Source organism: Macrobrachium nipponense, chromosome 15, assembly GCF_015104395.2.
Source record: "Macrobrachium nipponense isolate FS-2020 chromosome 15, ASM1510439v2, whole genome shotgun sequence".
Lineage (NCBI taxonomy): Eukaryota > Metazoa > Arthropoda > Malacostraca > Decapoda > Palaemonidae > Macrobrachium > Macrobrachium nipponense.
In genome coordinates this window covers 6980249-6997328 of record NC_087208.1, presented here as the reverse complement: position 1 = coordinate 6997328, position 17080 = coordinate 6980249, and the positions used below count along the sequence as shown (strand labels likewise).

Genomic DNA, 17080 nt, shown 5'->3' with positions numbered 1-17080 from the left:
CACATCTGTTTCATTTCCGTTTTTCATATTTTTGTATATGTTCTCACAGTGGACTAACAGTTGGGTTTGTGTACTTTTTCCGGGTACAAATTCATGTTGTTCTATATTAAACAAATTATTTTTTATTAAATGTTTCATAATATTTTTCTTCATTACCTTTCATACACTTTCATATGTGATGTTAGACTCACAGGCCTATAATTACTTGCCTCTAGTCTTGATCCACTTTTGAAAGTAGGAGTAATATATGCTAATTTGTGCTCATCATAAATCTTGCCTGTATCTATACTTTGTCTTCATAATATTGCAAGTGGCTTTGCGATAGAATGAACTACTTTCTTTAACAAAATAGCAGGGACACCATCAGGCCCAGCTGCAGCTCCATTTTTAATTTCATTAATAGCCTGCACAATATCGACTTCATTAATATTTATGTCTGATAAAGATTCACTATTTTCATCACTTATTTCTGTATCATTATCTTCATTATCAATTCTAGGGGTGAATTCTCTCTTATATCTTTCTGCCAATATGTTGCATATTTCCTTTTTTTTTCATTTGTTAATCTTCCTTCAATTCTTTGAGGGCCTATTTCTATTCTTCTTTTAGTCATCTTTTTTGCATACAAGTACAATAGTTTGGGGTTTACCTTGAAATTTGCAAGGTTTTTTCTTCCAAGTCCCGTTTTTCATTTTCTTTTGATTGTATAATCTTTTGTTCTGCATTTTCTATCTTATTTTTTAGTTCTGTCACTTTCCATGCATTTTTTCTTTTGCAAGACCTTTTTCCACTTTCTGATTTTCTGGAACAAGATCCTTCTATCTCTTGGTATGCATGACTGATGATTACTTTTCTTCTACGGTATATATTTATCTACTATTTTCTCTAATATTTTATATAATATCTCTGTATTTACCTGTATATCATCACTTACGAAAATATTATCCCAATCTTTGTTTAATTCTTCATTTATTTCTGACCATTTTATATTTTTACCGTAGAAATTGTATTTTCCATATCCTTCCCACTTTTTCATTTCTTGCTTATTTCTGTTTTCATTTGCTTTAGAATGGACTGTTAATTCTATGACATTATGGTCTGAAATACTCGTATTATAAACTATTATTTCTTCAACATAATTCACCTCGTTCACAAATACTACGTCTAAAGTATTTTCCTGTCTTGTTGGCAGGTGATTTATTTGTTGAATGTTGTATTCTAGTAGTATATCTAATAGCTTTTTGAATATCCTCTTATCATCTGCACTACTATTACTCTTTTTTTTATGTGTGTAAATACAACTGCAATCTCCTATTCGTTCTTTCCAGTCTACGAAAGGAAAGTTAAGGTCTCCGGATAGGAGAATAGTCCAGTCCTTGTGATTTCTACATATATCATCCAATTTTTCTATTATTGTGTCAAACTCCTTAGTATTAGGGGGTCTATATATTACTATATTCATTAATTTTTCAGATTCAAATTCTACCGCTATTAGTTCACATTCTGAGTTACTATATTTCTCATATATTTTTCCTTGCTTTTTGTCTTTCCCATATATCGCGGGCAAAAGGCAGAAACGTCAGTTTTTTTAGCCTAAATGTCTCTACTTTTTATATTCTTCGCTGCTTTTTTTATGGGTTGCAATTCCTTGCTCATTTCAAAAAGGCCCAGAGACCTGACTTGATCTTGTGGCTCTTATACTCCGATCAATGTGTCAGAGGTAGAGCACTCCTCCCCGCTCTTTCGACTATGAGGAATGGCCCAGGTGTGCTGAACTCTAGTCAGTTCTGGAGACTCACTCAGATTCCTCCCTCCAACCAGTGAGTCTTTCTATTGTAAAGGACCGAGGGTTTGTATACCATGTAGGAACAAATCACTGTTTTGAAAGTAAATTGTGTTTTTCCTAAGTATACAAACCTGAGGCCTTTACACCAAATACCTTCATCTTACCACCCCTCAATCTGAAAATGGGCCGCAAGTAGATTGGAGTGTTTACGTCCCAGCAGGCAGGTCTTCCTGCCTGCCTTGTGGTAGGGGTGTAAGAATACTACCATTGTAGGTCCTGCGTGTCGTAAAAGGTGACTAGAAGTACAGCTGCTGCCTTACTCTTTTAGTAAAAGGCAATGCCCACTGCCAATAACTGTGGAAACTGCTGTCTTGCAGTTTTAATTTTAGTAAAAGGCTAGGCCCATTGCTAATAAATGTGGAAACACTGCCTCGCAGGTGGACTTTTTAGTCAAAGACAAGGCCCACCACCAATAACTGTGGATGATGACAGCAAGGGCATGCAGTCGTAAAAACCTCTTTGCCAAACTATAAACATGCCTGATGTTGTAAGAAAAGTTGCATCAGGCAACCGACCCCTTAATGTAGGGATAACGGTGGGAAAGAAGAAGAAGAAAGCAGGTCTCCCCGGTTGACCAGAGATGGTGTATTCTTTTCAGGGTACTGATTTGACTGAGATTGGGTCTACGTTATATGGTATAAGGCATCTTGTAAGTAATGAGATAATGAACAACATAGGTTTTGGGTTCAGCATAATTAATGTTGTTATACATAGTTCAGTTTAATGAGATCACAGATGCAGTTATAGACTCATAGGGCTTTTACCTAAAGAATTTTTTCATAAATGGGGTGGCATAATGGTTAATGCTGGTTCAACCAAATATATTGTTGAACTCTGCTTGTAAATCATAATAAAGATAAGATTTGTTTATTATTATGGTAGTATTATCATCATGTTAAAGCTGAGCACACATTAATTTGTAAGAAAACCAGAAGACCATTAACTTATTAGAGAAGTTTCCTAAGAATATAATGCCCTCATCAGGAAAGGATAGATACTATATACATAAGTAAGCAGTGGCTGGGAAGGTTAAAAAAAGGTTGCGATTTTAAACTGGGCAAGAGGAATTGGAATAAGAATAGAATGAGTTGGACTGCGATGTTGGAAGAGACCAAAGTGAAAAAATGGGCCATAAAAGAAGCATTGCTGCTGAAGTCCAAAGGGATTCTGCCGAGATCTAATGCAAATGCATTTCATCATGCAAGGCTTACTGTAGCATTCTACTTGCAGACAAGGTAAGAAGAGTGATGCAGAATTAAATATCATGGGACATAGGCATGCATGTCAGAGGCAGAGATTTACTTTAAGTGCATATCTTATGAAAACAGGTAAGAGCAAAACTTACAGGAGCTCACTATCACCACAGCTCTGGGATGGTAATGCTCCAGTCATGCTTTAGTACTAGATGATTCTCATAGACTTATTTTTCGAGGTCTTTTGGCACTATCGTCTAAATAATTTAGGCTTCAGATCCATGATATCTCTTGTGGAAGTTGACTCATTGAAATGTCATAATATAAAAATTAATGTGGCCTTTACTTTTCACAGGCCAAACTTTGGTGGACAGATGGAAGAAGATTCTGAGAACTTGTGATATTCCTCAGTAGATCTCCCAGGTAAGTAAGAAAGCTTTATCACCAAAAACTGAGACGGTTAAGCAGATATTGCACATGAAGAAGATACACTCCGAGTTTCTTGAAGATTACAAGAAATGTTTGTGATATATAATGACTATATGGAAAACCTTGTTTTTACTGTAAAATTTTTGTTTGATTGTATGTCATTTTTTATTTATTGTAATAAATAGTATAAAATTTAGACTAAAGTACTGTACAAAGATGGGAACTTGCCTGTCATCTTTTATCATTTGATTTATTACTTTACATGTCTCGCATATTGTTATGAAGCTTTTGTTATATGAAAGTGGAAGACATTCTGTACCAGTTAGCTACATTAATTTTCTTTTAAATTCATATTTAGTGGAAAATTTTTGTGAAACGGAAACTTTTCAAAGCCTGTGCATCAAGGTTTGTTATCATTAGTTTTGGAATCAAAGATCACAATGTTATTCAATCATGAAATACGTAGAGTATTGGTTGGTTTTTACTTTTATGGGTCATACGTCCATTTCTATCATAGGTATTCTGTCTCCCTTTTACAACACTCAGTTTGTATCAGATCTTCATCCTGTTTTGAGAAACTAAGAGTCCAGTTTTATAGTTCTTATGAACTATTGTAGCCTTACCTTGTACCTTAACTATCTCTTTAATTATCCCATAATATCCCAACTTATTCCTTATCTTATTTAGCAATTATAACCATTTCTTTTTTTAAAGCATAGCCACTGTTTGTCCTCAAAGGAGTTACTCTCATGGTTCCCCCAAGGCATCTGTAAGAGAGACCAGCCTATCTCAAAGAATTCTTTTATAGTAGTTGGTCTCAGACAAAATGGTGCTTGTTGGCTCAGTGATAGAATATAAATGACTCAAGACAAGAGGGCTGTATCTCTTGTATACTGCAACTGCATGGCTATTTTCCTAATCAAAGTTTCGGACTGAGCCAGTGTTGGATATCCAAGGGTTTTGTTCCAAAAAATTTGTTTTTGAGTTCATTTTTCTTATCAAGTGAAGTTTTTCAAATGATGAATAATGAACTCAGTGAAAAGTATTAGTTCCGTTAAAATTATAATAGGTAGGCTTATTTTTGTTAAAATTGGGAGCCAGTAGGTCTCTTGGCAGGTGAAAATTAGAATGAGATCATTATGCTATGCTGTAGGTGCCCTGCTGTTCTTGCCTATCTAACAAAGCAATATGTATTTAGCATTAATGCAATAATATTAGACAATTTTGATATTGAAACTCATTAGTGAATTACTTTTTTTAATACAATGGCGTTCCCTACCAATGCCGATAAACCACTCGTAAGTGGTTTATCGGCATTGGTAGGGAGTTTATTGGTGTTGGTATGTAGTTTATCGGCTTTGTTAAGGGAGTTTATTGGCGCTTATGCCATTATAAACATCATTTATTACCATAATTATTGTGATGTTTCAGTGAACAACGATTTTTGGTTGTCAGCACTCGACTTGGAGCGGAACCCCCTCATAGGCCGTCCCCGGTTAATGGCGGGAGGGGGCGGTGGTTTGTGTTCCATTCTGTTCTCAGCAGGGTGCTGATAAGCGAAAACTGCCATTAACCGAAACTTGGTGATTTATGTTGCTGAGTTTCGGTTAATAGTGCTTCTGTTAGGTATGTTATGGTGCCACTACAGTGTTGGCGTCCCACCTCGGTGGTCGCGAGTTTGAATCTCGGCCATTCCATTGAGGAGTGAGAGATGTGTATTTCTGGTGATAAAAGTTCACTCTCAACGTGGTTCGGAAGGCACGTAAAACCGTTGGTCCCGTTGCTGAATAACCACTGGTTCCATGCAACGTAAAAACACCATACAAACAAACAATCTATTATCAGTACCCTGTGGCCACAATAACCGAATCTCTACTTGTTATGATGCCATAAATTGCCGATTTTATGGCACTAGACGAACGCCATAAAACTGGATTGCCATTCACCAAGTCTGCCAATAACAGAGGACTGTCTCTTGTATAGCACACAAACAATTTCTTACTGGGAGGCCCCAGCCTTCTGCCCCTTCACTTTTGAAACAATCACTCATGTGAAGACAAAATTTCAGGATTTTGTGGTGACTGAGAAGCAAGAGTTATGGCAGAAATAAAACTACAGACAGTCCCCAGTTATCAGCGGCCTCGGTTATCAGCTGGTTTTATGCACTTGTTTAACACTGGAAATTGGCTATTTTTGGCACCGAAATGCACTGATTTCCAATTATTAGTGTTGATGATAGAGTACTATTAGTGCCGATACATGCCTAACAGAAGTCCCATTAATGGGTTATCAGTGCCAAAATCCTGTTTTTGGTGATTTTCACTTGTCAAGCATCAGAATGGAACCCCTGCCTATAACTGGGGACTGCCTGTATTTGTCTCTGCCATCCCAATATCAGATAATTCTACAAAAATTTGTCCTTCCTTTTGAGGGAAAAATTCCCAGTGATGTGGCTACACTGCAATTGGAATTCATATAAGAAAAATCTCAGATATGACAGACATGGCTGAATTTCATGTTAGGCTCCTCCTCTGAAAATCAACTCCTGGACTGCGTAATAAAGGCAAGGGAAAGGATGTAGCCCAATAAGACTTTTGGGGGTTGTCTTCTGCAGCATCACAGGCAGTGGGAGTCTTTCCCTTGGGAAGACAATATTATTTTCAAGTGGCTACGGTGGAAATGGTACCACCATCCCCCTCCTGTAAAGAAAATGGTTGATAACATTTTTTCCTTGGACCAGTATTCCAAAAACACTACATTATTGCTATGAGAGTGATGGTCATACTGAGGTTAGTGGGGAAAGTGCAATAATTCTAAAGTCAGAGCCATGACCAATAATACGTACAGGTAGTCCTTGAGTTATGCTATTTTGAGTTGTGTTTTTTTTTTGAAGTTACGATGATGATACCAGTTACAACATTTCGAAGTTACGATGGCAGTACTGGTACAACAAAATTTGAAATTTTTGAAATCTGGCACAGTGGGCATAGGCAGCAGTGTATGATGTATATGTTGCCTTGAGAGTCTGGGATGTCTGTATCTCTTGCCTTGACCGATCCCTTGCTCATGCTCGCCATCCACAGTGTCAAGTTGTGTCAATTTGTGAAAGATCAGCATGTCTTTCAAATGCCCAAGTGAGTCCTGCTGGTGGTGTGATGAAGAAGAGGTATATCATCACTGTAGAGCAGAAAGGCAGTCACAGTTAGGCTGCCTCTGAGTTACAATATTTTCATGTTCAATGGATCATTGTAACGTATCCCCATTGTAGCTAGAGGACCACTGTTTGTAGGTTTGTGTATTGATGTTTTCTTTTGCCAAACCCTAATGGGTATCTAGAATAAAGAAAATAGTTGATTACATGCCACTATACCTTGGACCAAACTTTGATCTTGGTGGTTGGAATTTACTATATACTATACTTGCATATCATGCAACTTTTGAAGCCTTAATTTTGAAGCTGATTTTAAAGGGGTCACAGCATACATGAGATGTAAAATTAGTTCATGTAATATTTGCATATTAGCATCTTATAACTTACAAACATAACAAGTATCCATCTTTGCTATGGATGTTTTAAAAGTTATGCTTTACTTCACCTTATTATCCAGTAATATTGTATGTAAGGTGGTACCTCATTTGTCGAACATTCTGTTTTTTTAACTAAATTTTTTAGAGCATTTTGCATGGTTTGTCTGACAAATACTCGTACTTTGAACTGACTGATTATTTGACTAATTTATACTTGTATTCAACGGCCTATTGCATCCCACAAGAAACACTGTATTAACATGTTTTTTCCTTTAAAATATATAGTTTAATGATAACCATATTCAACAAAATGAATAAAAGAATGAAATATTTCTATATGAAATTTAGCATAAGAGATGTACAAAATCATACTTCACCATGGTGACATCATGCGCAGCTGACTTGAGACTGAATAAGGCAGTGGTGACATTGAGGAGAGATGGAGAAGAGAGAGTTAAAATACTTCTGGATGTATGTAAAAGCAATAACAATTCACATTAAAAAAGGGAATTTCACAATAAATTTAACATATAATAAAATATGAAAACAGTCAAATGCAATACAGAAACAGTGAAAATATAAAAAGTCTTAGTTGAGCCAGTGTTTGGTGCGCTGAGTGAGACAGTATGCTTGTTTAATGATAACCAAATTCAACAAAACAGTAAATGAAAGAATAAAGCTTTCCATAATAAAATTTAGCATAAATGATTTTAAAAAATCATTCATCAGTGCAGTGATGCACAGATAACTTGAGATAGAGGGAGAGAGCATGTATATTTTTGAGGAATAATGAATGAATGGTTTTAGGTTATCATGCTCCATGCAGAGGCGTAACTAGGGTTACTGGCACCCAGGGCAAGCATAGAAAATGACACCCTTTGTTATGGAATAAATCCTAAGGATTATGGATCTGTACCACAAAGATTCAGTTGACAGTGTTACCATCATTATTGAGGGAGATACAAATGTTTTACCAACACTATTCTGCCCACAAAAAAGAAATAGGGAGTATTTGAAAAAAAGCAATACATAATCATGAAGTTCTGAACTGAAAAACTGTGGAAATTAGCATTGATAAAAACAGTTTTTGATCAAAGTTTTAATGCACTCAAGCTTCACAGTGATACAAAATCATTAGTTATAGTCATGGAGTTTAGTGATACCAGCGTTATTGAGGGAGATACAAATATTTTACCTACAGTATTCTGCAAAAAATAAATAAATGAAATAAGATTTATTATTTATAAAAAAAAATAAAAAAATAAATAAGCAATACATAATTCTGAAGTTCTGAACTAAAATAATTGGTAAATTAGCAGTGATAAAAACAGTTTTAGAGAGAATTTTTAAATGCATTCAAGTTTTAGAGTTGCAAACTTGTTAGTTTGAGTAATGATTTGACTTGTCATTCTCTAATAGCCCTTACCAATAAAACGACTTTCATTAAAACTGAATAAACAAAATGAAAACTAATTTTTCAGCTTCTGAAACCGCTTAGATTTAACATTTAGAATGCAACATTCATTATAAAGAGATTAGAAAAAATAAAAGTTGATGGCAATTATATTTGGACTCTGAGAGACTTTGCTGAAGTAAAATTATCAATAACATCATCAAAGTTAATGAGTTCTACCTCTTCATGCTCAATATTAAGAAATGATGGGGTGTTAAGTCTATCCTGCTCCCATGAGGCTCTGAGATAAGCCACAATAAATTTCAGTTTACTGAACGAACGTTCACAGCTTGCAGTTGAAATTGCTATAGTGGGCATAAGTTGGATTGCTACTCTTAAGTTGGGGAAAACATGTTCATCACCATATATTATATTGTATAATGAATTGGATGAACTTCTCTGAGGTGGAAATCTGAACATCCGTTCTACTGGCCAAGAGCATTCTGCAGTCTAAGATTTCCTCTCAAAGTTCATTACCATCCAAATCACTACATAGAATTCACCAACATGTAAACAGTTTTCCTTCATTCTCTCGACACCCAGCCTTCAAAATTCAAATTCCAAGGTTACGTTGTTTTAAGGACCATCATTCTCTCTCTCTCTCTCTCTCTCTCTCTCTCTCTCTCTCTCAATCCTTTAAATTATATAGTCTAGAAAGGAGAAGAGAACGCTACATGATAATTCAGGCATGGAAACCGGTAGAAGGAATAGCTGAAAACATCATGGAGCTAAAAATATCAGAAAGAGCAAGCAGAGATAGATTAATAGTGCCCAAAACTATACCAGGAAAAATAAGGAAAGCACACAGGACATTAATCCACTACGCACCAGCATCGATAATGCAGCGTCTATTCAGTGCGTTGCCAGCTCATCTGAGGAATATAACTGGAGTGAGCGTAGATGTGTTTAAGAATAAGCTCGACAAATATCTAAACTGCATCCCAGACCATCCAAGATTGGAAGATGCAAAATATACCGGAAGATGTACTAGCAACTCTCTGGTAGACATTAGAGGTGCCTCACACTGAGGGACCTGGGGCAACCCGAACAAGATGTAAGGTCTGTAAGGTCTAAGGTCTCTCTCATTTCAGTTATTTCAATATGCTAATATTTTCTATTTTCACACAGTATATCACACGAATATAGTATATATGTATACAGTGGGTCCCCGTATTCGCGGGGGATGCGTACCAGAACCCCCCGTGAATAGTTAGAACCCGCGAATGTTTGGAACCCCTATAAAAACGCTAAAAACAGCCTATATTGTTAGTTAAAACTCAAGAAAAACCCACTAAAAATGTTCATACTTGGTTTTTTTAATAGTTTTATCACAAAAAGTGCATTTTACGATGAAATTGATAAAAAAACCAGGAATTTGGGGATATTTCTCATAGAAAAATACCATGAATGTGCGAATTTTCCATGAATAATGCAGGGAAACGTTCCCAAGAGAAATCCGTGAATGTGTGAGTCCGCAAATCGGATACGGGGGGGTCCACTGTACACACATACACACACAGATGTGTTTGTGTGTGTGTGTAGAATACAAATATGTACCAGAAACCCTTGATGATGATGATGATGATTGTTGATGATGATGATGAATTATATTATTTAAAAAAAAAAACTATAATATATATTATATATAATATTATATATATATATTAGATATATTATATATAGTAGATTATATTATAGATAATGATATATATATATATATGATATAATTATATATAAATTATATATATATATATATATATTATAGAGATATATATATAAATAATATATATAATATATATATATGATTATATATATATCTATTATATAGAGAGGATAGAGAGTAGCTATATATATAGAGATATATATTATATATAGATAGAGATATAGTAATATGTATTATATAGTTATATATTATATTACGATATAGATAATAGATATATATATATATAATTATCTATATATAGGATCTATAAATCTATATATCTATATAGATCTATATATAGATATATATATTATTATAGATAGATATAGATATACCACATATATAATAATATACAGGCAGCCCCCGGTTAACAGCAAGGTTCCATTCCTGAGCTGAGCATATATATATATATATATATATATATATATATATATATATATATATATATATATATATATATATATATATATATATATATATATATATATATATATATATATATATGTATACTATATATATATATATATATATATATATATATCTATATATATATTATATATATATATATATATATATATATTATATATATATATATATATATATATATATATATATATATATATATATATATATATATATACACACACACATATACATATACAGGCAGCCCCCGGTTAACAGCAAGGGTTCCATTCCTGATGCTGAGCAAAATTTGCCCCTAACCAAAATTCAAAAGTCTACAGGAGTCACAATCCACCTTACAGTGCCCTACACTTGTTAATGATGCCTTAGACAGTGTCATGGCCAGATATTTTGCCCTAATATGTAATAATTCTTTGATGAAAATGTGGAATTTCATTTGCCTAATTCTCTACTATGGCCTGCTTGATAATAATACAAATTTTCAATGTCAAATTCAATGAACTTACTGGTAAATCTTGGCCTAGTGCGAGAGAGAGAGAAAGAGAGCTCTTTATTTATCATATCTTCCAGTTAAATCAACTAAAAAGAGCAACGGAAAATGGTAAAAGTATCGTATCGTTAGTACCGTTATAATCGTTGGTTGAACGCTTCAGCCATAAACAACTTGAATGATAACAGTTGTTTTGTTACAACAACCAAACTGAATCTGATGATAACAATGTTTTGCTTGCATTTCAACCATTGAATGAAAGAAAAATTACCGTAGTTATGTTATAAATGACGTAAATTAAGTAGAATAGGACTTGAATATTTTTGCATGATGCCTTTATTTAGTATGGAGAAAATATTGACAAGGAAATATAGTACTACTAAATTTAAGCAGCAGTTGTAGCTGAAGCTGAGAAAACAAAATTTTCACACTGCTAATGACTAAATTATTGTGAATCAGCAACATTGATGCAACTCACTGCAAATAATAGTGGAGAAAAAAGTACTTTAATATAAAAAATACTGGCGTGAATGAACACAATTTACTGTTGGTTTTCATGCCAATAACCGATAGATATATAAATCTCATATTATTATGAAATAGGATGAAAATACGAACATAATCAGTTTTTTGCACACTATTAACGAAAAAAATAGAGATCGAGTTCACAACAAGACGCACATATTTAAGTCATATTTCAACTTAAAAGCACTTCATGTAATGAAAAATAACCAATTTACGCTAAATCGAGTCAATTAGGGTGAAATAACCCTGCCTCTGCCCTCAGCTGATTTTTCCAAACCAAAACATAGATCGCTTTGTTTGTATTTTATAATACTATACATAGTAATATGAGACCACATACAGTATTATTGGATTCAGTGAAGCAAAGCATAACTTTTTAAAAGAGCCAAGGAAAAGATGCATATTCATTATGTTTGTATATTTTATGAGGGTCTCTCAGTGCTTTGGCAAGTACTGAAATACGCACCGATAACCAGACAACAGCGCCATCTATTAACGAAAAAAAATAATTAAGTTATAAAACACAACAACAATCAAATGCAATACAGTAACAAAAAATAAAAAAGTCACTTGAGCCAGAGTTCGGTGCGCTGAGTGAGACGGTGGAGAGGAGTAGTGAAGTAAGGGATGGTGGTGGGTTAGGTGGTGAGATAGGTCTGCTTCCTACTGACTTACCAGCTGGGCTGAGATGACTATTCGCCCATTTCTTTCACTTCGCTCAATTTGCCCAAATCACTTTTTTTTTGTTATGGTAAAATACCTATTGAGTGACAATTGCTTTTTATGACTTTTTAGCAATGTGAAAGTAACTCGGCTCCATAATAAACACTATGGCACCACGTTCAGCTTCTGTGTGCCTTCGATTGTTTGTTTAAAAGAGGTTAGTCTATTGTAATTTGGTCTCTCAAAAAAGGACCTTGCATGATACATGAGATACATGATAAAATAATTTTTTAAGGGTGAAAATTTTGGGGTGACACGATTTGCGAGGTCGCACGTTACACGAGTACAAAAATGTTCTGACACACATATTTAGCACTTAATGCATATGCATAGACTATTTTGCTGCACTATGAAGAGAATAGCAAAATTACAGTTCAGGAGATCGAAAAGCGAGTGTGTCAGAACATTTTTGTAATAGTCATCATTGACTCTCATGGAAACTGTAATTTCATTATTTGGGATTCATCACTTTTTGGAGATAGGGGGACATTGAGACTGCTGTCTTAGCTCTTGCATCCATGACTAAGGGCAGAGAGGTCATATGTGTTTGTTCATGAGCGAAAGTAGATGCACTTCCAATCTGTGTCACAAATTCTTCCCATTTAATGAACTCATTACGTGTCAGTGACGTCATCTAAAGGGGAGTGTCTTGTGAGGAAAGTTTGTACATGAGTACGTACGTTGTGTTGACCCTTGGTGAGAGGTATCGATGGAATTTTAAGGCACTGCGATTATAGGGCCAATCCCGGAAAGGTGGTGCGGTGCAGCTGTAGGGACTTTGCAGAATGGACATAGAGGTGAGAGTCGTTGAAAACTTTCACTAATAACTTCCTTTTCAGTACCTCGACTCATTTATAAAATGTATTACTATTTCAGTCATGGTGTATGTTAATGAGGGTCGTGTTTCTTTTTGACAGGAGCTCTTGTTGGCCTTGGTGGGCCGAACTATTACCAGTTCTGATAAGCCCATGTTGTGTATTACGAAATGAAGAGACTGTTTGATACTGTGTGACTTTTTTAAAATTTCTGGACTGAACCTATCTGCATTCGATGAGAAATTATTATTTTCTGTCTTACTAGTGGGTTCACTTCAGTTAGCCAGGTCTTGTTTTAAACAGTCCATGTTCTGTGTATGTAGTTTAATTGAGAAATCTTTATTTCAATTAGTTAAATTAATCTAATTTTTCTCATGGTTAGTCTTTTGCTTTTTCTTTATAAATAAAGTCTGTTTTTTAGTAATTATGGATCTGATTTAATGACCTTAGGCAATTGTGGTTTATGGGTTGCATTGAACTGCCCCCTTATAGCTCATACAGTATTTATTAGGAGCTAAGCCATTTTGCCCCCTGTCCATTTCTTTTTTAAGCTTCTTAAAGGATGAACAGCGACTATGCCATATAAAAAACAAGCTTTGGTGTAGGTAAAACCTATTTTTGGTGGCTGCTGTGAGTCCTCAAACCATCTCGCTTTCCCTGATGTACAAGCATGGGACTAGGGTAAACATTTGGCTTGCACAGACTTGGCGTGTTATGAGAAAAATAGCTGACATACTCATTGTTGCCAACTCTGTGTGAGAAAGATGAAGGGAAAACTGAGGCAGTCACTGTAGACCAGAGACAAGCGTCCTATTGTCTGGAGTCTTACTTTCTGCCATTGTGCCAGCAAGCCCTATTCTGGCTTAAACCAACTGTAAGAGAATTATTTGAGATTGGTTGGTATGTCTTACAGAGCTCTTGGGGAGCTGTGAGAGTAACTCCTTTGAGGATTCACAGCATCTACCAAAAATAGAATTTTCTTATATCAAAACCTGTTTATTACAAATTGTGCATTGAAACCTTGCATATAATGTGCCTTGACCTTTCTTGATGACAACAGTGACTATGACTATTTGCAACCTTAATACGTATACAGTTAATTTATTATTTTTGTGTGCTAAAGATTTTATGGGTACCTCTTAACCCATGGAGTTGATGGTGTGAATTCAAGTTGGAAAAAAGTGTAATTCATAAATTTTCCTCTTGATAGCATATTTTATTGATGGTGTTATTTGTGTTTTGCAATTTTCCATTGGAATAACTTTCTTACTAAACTACAGAGTACTGTAATATGAAAAAATAACATGCACAGTACTAGTGGGTTTTCATTGCACTTGGATTTAAGCAGTGAGTTTCTTTCTCTTTATCTTAATCCTTGTTAAAATGGTACTATTATATTTGAGTTTTACTGTGTATGCATTAAGTTACTAGTTTACAATTATTTATGTTTATCTGGGGGGTTAGACTAAGCCCTGAATTACAAATGTTTTCATTAGTGCTGTTTAACTTGTTAATGTCATAATACCATTGGAAACATAGCTCTCCCATTCATTGGTCCCTCCCTTTCCTTCTGTCAACATCAAATAAGTAACCCAGTCCTTGCTTACTTGCTTCCTATCATCCTTGCTTTATTTTGTATTTTCCTGTTTTAGCTCTAAAGTGGATCATATAAATTGTTGATAATTAATTTTGTTTTTTATGTTCAGTTATGTAATTTTGTATTTCCAAGTTTCACAATGTTTGTCATACTTATCAGAGCATAACAGAATTGTGTGTTTTGGTTATTGCTACAGTATCACTGAATTGCCTGTTATTTCTTTGGCAATTAATAGTCTTGTGCTATCTTTATATTTTATATTGCCTGTAGATTTTCTGATGCTCAGTGATAAAAGTTTACTATTTCAGTGATTCTGGAAGTATACTGTATAAGCTCCCAAAAATTATTTTTAAAAACTAATGCATTGCATTACATACTTATTCATAAATTCATCAGTATCACCTCCAATGCTTTGTGACACAAAGGGCTTTTGTGAAGTTTTGCCACTCATGTTTTTCCTGTGCTTTATTTGCTGTAAATCTCCCTTGATCTTCTGCCTCCCTTCACATAGTTGTCATCCGAGTCAGGTGTGGGCCTTCCATCATTTCTAGTGCCCACAAAAGCCCAGCTGATACAAACTGTTGCTGGGCTTGTGCAAAAGATGTTTTCAAGCCATCTCCATCTCCCTTTCATCAAAATGTAATTGCATAAGGTACTCATGTAGTATTCCTTATAGTACAGGCAGTCCTTGGTTATCGGTGGATTCAGTTATTAGCGATCCGGTTTTATTCTAGCGCCATAAAATTGGCGATTTATGGCGCCATTACTGAAGTGAGAGGGCGAGTCCTACTGCTTATATTGTGGCAGTGCAGCGGCACGAAACCCCCCGCTGCACCGCCACAATTTAAGCAGTAGGACTCGCCCTCTCACTTCAGTCCTTCTCCCACCTCCACCCAAGAGGATGTCTGAGATTTATTCAGACGAAACGTCCGGAAATAATAGAAAAGAAATAGAATTTAACATCAATTCTAGCTGCAATAAACTCTACGGGATATACCCGAAAATTACCCCCACTGGAATTTTTTACCAATAAAAATCCAACCGTTTGACTATTACCTATTTGAGATATGTCAACCTTCGGTGCGTTGCTCACCAGTTTAAGCAACAATGAGAAAGCAATAATTAGAAAAATAGAGAAGAACCTGTATAAAATTAATGCAGCTGAGGCAGCAATCACTTTTGATAAAAAATAATAGTAATAATATTTGCTTGAAAAGGTTATTCCTTTTCATTATCTCTGCCATTTGATGATTGGAATTTTAGTGCTTTGTAGGTACTTCTATAAGCAAAATGTGAAAATACAAATTACTAAGAGATGAGTTTCCCTTCCCTTTATCTTGTTTTTGTCACTAATTCACCATCACACAAGAGATAATTCAACATTCAGGACTTGGTCTAACCTACAAAAACTGACAAAATAGGCATTTATAAGGCAGTGGTTAGGTGTGAGATGATATTGTTTTGGGGACTCCATTTTTTGCATGTACTAGTTGTCACTCTCATTCTTCTCTTAAGAATTCATGACTTTAGCCCCTTTGATTTTCACTTTGGTGACATTTATAGAGTTTGATATTCCATATGAGATGTGGATTTGTTGATCTATATAGTAAACTATATTGTATGACCAGATTTTCATGGGTGTTAATCATAGGTCTTTGTGTTTGTCTCAGTTATGAAAAGGTTCAGTAATGTGTGTATTACATAACATCTTTACCTTCTTTTTGTAAACTGTCTCATTTACTGAAGATACGTACGTCCAATAACATTTTTATTTAGTTTATGTTCACTAATTCAATTACCCTAGGAGTTTGATAAACCTTAATTAACTTAAATGTTTCTTTGTTCATATGCAGAACAAACCCTCGGTCTTAACAATAGGATAACTTTCCAGGCACCAACTGGTAACTGGTTAACACAATCAAAGATTGTAAAGCAAGGAATCTGTGAGATCTGGCAACTCCTGTGCGTACGAGGTGATAGCTGGTCAGAGACTTTCCTTAACCACCTTGGGGAGTAGACATAGGGAAGGAGATTTATCTCCTCCTGCTTCTTCTCCATCACTGCCTCGTCATCATGTAAGACGTTGGAGGATAAAGGACTTTGTGGTTTCGTCTTCTGCGAGTGGAGGGAATGCATCACCTCCTGCCTCTCACGACTGTCTCTCACCCATGCACGTCCATGTTCATGGGAGAGAGGTGCTTCGCCAGCTGCCCCGCAGGTTCATGCTTCTCCATCGCAGGCTCATGAGGCTGACAGTGAAGCTTGTGGAAGGGAGGCATCCTTGTCTTCGTTACATGGCCATGTGTCTCCTGTGTGTGCTGGTAATCCATCGTCGTCTTCTCTTCATGGGTGTGTT

General features: G+C 35.3%; 1 protein-coding gene across 1 annotated transcript in view; it reads left to right on the top strand.

Annotated features, from left to right (window-relative positions):
- Nucleotides 1–10029, top strand: part of LOC135226942 (uncharacterized) — a 69008-nt gene extending 58979 nt beyond the window's left edge. The window contains exon 5 of the mRNA XM_064266623.1: nt 3395–10029. The gene's annotated coding sequence lies outside the window, so the exon portion shown is untranslated. The remainder of the gene's footprint in view (nt 1–3394) is intronic.
- The last annotated feature ends 7051 nt before the right edge of the window (nt 10030–17080 follow it).